The sequence below is a fragment of the Propithecus coquereli genome, unplaced genomic scaffold (assembly GCF_000956105.1).
Source record: "Propithecus coquereli isolate 6110/MARCELLA unplaced genomic scaffold, Pcoq_1.0 Scaffold52, whole genome shotgun sequence".
NCBI classification, from domain to species: Eukaryota; Metazoa; Chordata; class Mammalia; order Primates; family Indriidae; genus Propithecus; species Propithecus coquereli.
Genome location: NW_012151063.1, coordinates 6335911 through 6340347, shown reverse-complemented (window position 1 = coordinate 6340347; position 4437 = coordinate 6335911).

Here is a 4437-nt window from a genome sequence, read left to right as displayed (position 1 = left end):
CTGGACTAGACTGCAGTGGCATCATCACAGCTCACTGCAACTTCAAACTCCTGGGCTCAAGCAATCCTCCTGTCTCTCAGCCTCCTGAGTAGCTGGGACTACAGGTGCGTACCACCATGTCTGGCTAATCTTTCTTATATTTTGTAGAGATGGGGTCTTGCTATTGTCCAAGCTGATCTCAAACTCCTGGCCTCAAGCAATCCTTTCATGTCAGCCTCCCAAAGTGCTAAGATTACAGGCATGAGATGCTATCTGGAGTCCTTTTTAAAAGAACAATATCTGGTAGGGAACAGAAAGGGAGGGTTGTTATATGAGCTCACATATATTAATGCATTGTGTTTCTGGTCGCCATGAATAGCAGTGACTCACAGCTGAGCTCTGTTTGGATAGGAGCGGATTAATCTTCAGATGACGCTGCCGTTTGCGTAGGGCTCACCCAAGTGAGAAACACGGCATGATAAGAAAGAAGATCTTGCACAGCATGATGCACAGGAAGCGCAGGAGAGATGTCGTCACGGCAAACTTTGCTAACCTCATAATTTTGATCTAGGGCCAGGCTTGCTGAGTATTAGTCATCCTGAGCAGTAGTAGTATTTTGATCAACATGACACCCCCAAACCATTTAATGAGTACTTAACTTACCCGTGACCTTACAAATGCAACCCGATTTCATATGTTTTCCAGAGTTTATAAAGTTAATAGGCAACAATTCATTTTTTTACAGCTCTCCCGTCTGACCTCTGCACCCCAACCCACCAACCTTTACTCTGTTCCTTGAACACACCAGGCACGTTCCCACCACGGGGCCTTTGAACTTGCTGCTTGCTTTGCAAGGAATGCTGATCCCTCTGACTTCATGTGCCTGTACTCAGATCACCACTCTGGTCTGAGCTCAGACTATGCTTCAGAAAAGCCTTTGTAACCAGTGCCCTAGGTAAAGTAGCCATGCCTCTGCAGTAGCACGCATTTTTTATTTTTTAAAACACTTTACTGAAACAATCTACTTATGTGTCTGCTTGTAAGTCAAAATAATAATGATGTAATAGCCCCAAATCATTGAAACACCTCCTTCCCTGCAAAGTGAAAAGATGGTTAAAAGTGTCCATTCGTTCATTTTAACTGGGTATGATAAAAAGAGTCAAGCTGGAAAAAGAGCTGGACAATTTCCAAGCAGAATTTAAAGAGATGATATAGCAACCAGGCTTGGATTTGAAAATAAAAGTGTTTCTCATCTTCAGCTTCCCAGACTAGTAAACGATTTTCAAAATAAAAGGTGCCAGGGGATGAAGATGAAATCAAGACTGTGTTTCTGTGAAGCTTTGTTAAAATCACCTTAAGATTTAAGGTAGTGCAGAATAAATAGATTCTCTCAGCTAGACAAAAGAACATCTACGAATCTTAAGGATGTTGGTGTTAAAAATATTACTGCCCCAAGCTTTGCAATCACGTGTCTTACTGCGCACACATACTGCAGTTCTTCCCCTTGGGTATGAACCCAGGAGTGGAATGGCTGCCTTGCAGACTATGCACAGACTCAATGTGTTAGATAATATCAAATCCTTTTCTACATAGTTTTTACCCCGACCAACAGGGCATGAAAGTCTCCATAGCTCCACATCCTGGCCCATAGATGATGTTGTTAGACTTTTAAAAAACGTTTTATAATCTCTTGGGTAAGAAATGATGTCTCATTGTGCATTTTTTTCCTGCTCACTAAGAAAGTAAGGCACTAGCTTGGCCATTCGAGTACTCTGTTTTGTGGACTACCTTGTCACGTGTGCTGTCCATCTAGGTTTTTGTCAATTGCTCTCTCTCTATGTGTGTGCATATGCATGTACTTTAATGTATTTATCAGCCCTTCACACCTTGCACCTGGACCGTGCTACCCCTGCGAGGGAAAAAAGGGAAGGGAAAGGAAAAATAAGGGAAGAAGAAAAGGTCTGTGCAAGTTTTTAATCAGTATATCATGGTTCCCAGAAAATCTGCGTGAACTAAAATGAAATCTTAAGCCCCCCAGTTGACTGAATAGACCCCCTCTTGGCCAAGGGGACCCCATGAATATCCTAACACTGATTTGCTGGCCATGAGAAGGGAGGCCAGATATGCCTCATCATGCCCCCGTCCCTTCTTGGAGATGTCCTTTGCGACTGGTTAACAGGCCTAAGGCTATGCAAGACAGAGCTTAAGTCACACCTGCAGGTCCTCAGTTTGCTTAACAGATCACCGAGTCTGGGTATATGGCCTGTGGCTTGTCTCTGATTAACAGATTTCCTTATCTTAAAACATTCCAAGCCTTTAGACAAAGCTTCATTTCTTTAACCAATTACAAATCAAAGAATCTTTAAACCCACCTATAACCTGTAAGCTCCTGCTTTGAGATGTCCCACTTTTTTGTGCCAAATCAATGTCCACCTTCCTTGATTTATGACTTGATGTGTAATTCCTGTCTCTCTAAAATATATAAAACCAAACTATAACCCAGCCACTGCAATTCCACTTGCTCAAGTCTTCTTGGGTGTGGCTCCAGGCCATGGTCCTCAAACTTGGCTCAGAATCACCCTCTTTAAATTATTTTACAGAGTTTGGGTTATTTTCCCTTGACATCTGCAACAATTTTGATTGCAATTATGAATACATTGAATCTATGGATCAACTGGAGAGAATTGACAAATGTATGATATAGTTTTCTAATGAACATGTTTTCATTCCCAAATTGAGTTCTTTCAATGTTTTCACCATCTGACTATATAGTTTTCTACATGAAGACTGTACAGGGTCTCCTCCATAAATATGTTAATGGAGTGGATTAGATTAACTAACATCTAACTTTGACACACCTTCATTTTGATGTGTCACCTTTCATTATGTATTGCTGATGAGTTTTAAAAATATTTTATTTAGGATTTTTGCATCTATGAGTGATTTTGGATAACACTTTTAAAAGCAGCTTTATTGAGATATCATCCATATACCACATCATTCACTCATTTGAAGTGTGCAATGCAATGTAGTGTATTCACAGTGTTACTCAAGCATGACTGTAATCAATTTTAGAGCACTTCCATTACCCCCCAAATAAACCTTATACCCATTAGCAGGCACTTGCTATCTTGCCAGTCCCTGGAAACCACTAATTTGCTTTCTATCTCTATGGATCTACGAATTCTGGAAATTTCATATAAATGGAATCATACAGAATTATGCTTTTTTATTCTTTCATTACTTTTGTTTGCTTTAGGTACCAAGGTTATGTTAACCTTATATAGTTTGTTAGTGTGTTTTCCTTATTTTTACACTAAACTGTGTTTTATAAGATTGAAATATCTGTTCTTTGGGTAGTTAGAGAGAGTCATCTATATAATTGTTGTGCCTGCTGTTTCTGTGTAGGCAGATTTTTAACCATAATGGTTATGGGCTTATTCTTATATTCAAGGTAAGAATATCTATTCATCTAATAAATAGACTTTATGGAGAAAATCTCAAATACATTTGTCAATAAAGGCAGAAAAAAGTTAATAATGTTAATCTATGATCTTAAAAAATGTCCTCTGAAAAACTAGGAATAGAATAATCTTAGGATAATAAATAGCTTTAAAAGTGCTGTAGTAAAAGTCATACTCAAAGAATTCCCCTTTCAAATAATGAAGAAGAAAAAGAAGACTGCTGTCATTTCTACCACACTATACTAGCAGTTGTAGCTAGTGAAAAATAAAGGGGAAAAGACAAAACCTAAAAATTGGAAAGAGAGAAATAACTGTCACTTAAAGACAGGGATACATCCCAAGAAATGTGTCCTTAAGTGGTTTACTCATTGTGCGAACAGCACAGAGTGTACCTACACAAACCTAGATGGCACAGCACTATACACCCAGGCTACACGGTACAGCCTATTGCTCCTGGACTACACACCTGTACAGTGTGTGACTCTGCTGAATACTGTAGGTAACTGTAACACAATGGTGAGCATCTGTGGATCTAAATGTAACTGAAATAAAAACTTACAGTAAAAATAGGGTATTATAATCTTATACACATATACCACTGTTGTATATGCAGACCATCTTTATGTAGTAAAACCTGAAGTATCTAAGACGATATCTAAATGAGTAAGACCCTTTAGCAGGTTGCCAAAAAATAAGATCACTATTTAGAAATTCTATTTCTATGCATCAGCAATAAAGGTTATTTAACACACGTACACATAGCACATAAGAATTACTGAAAAACAATACACAGAATTTCCCACATGTAATTCAGTAAGGTGAGCAGAGAATTAAAAAATGTTGGCTTGGAGGTGGGCTTTATTCCAGGGATGCAAGGCTGGTTTAACATACGCAAATCCATAAATGCAATTCACCACATAAACAAAAGCAAGAACAAAGACCATATGATTCTTTCAATAGATGCAGAAAAAACATTTGACAAAGTCCAACACAC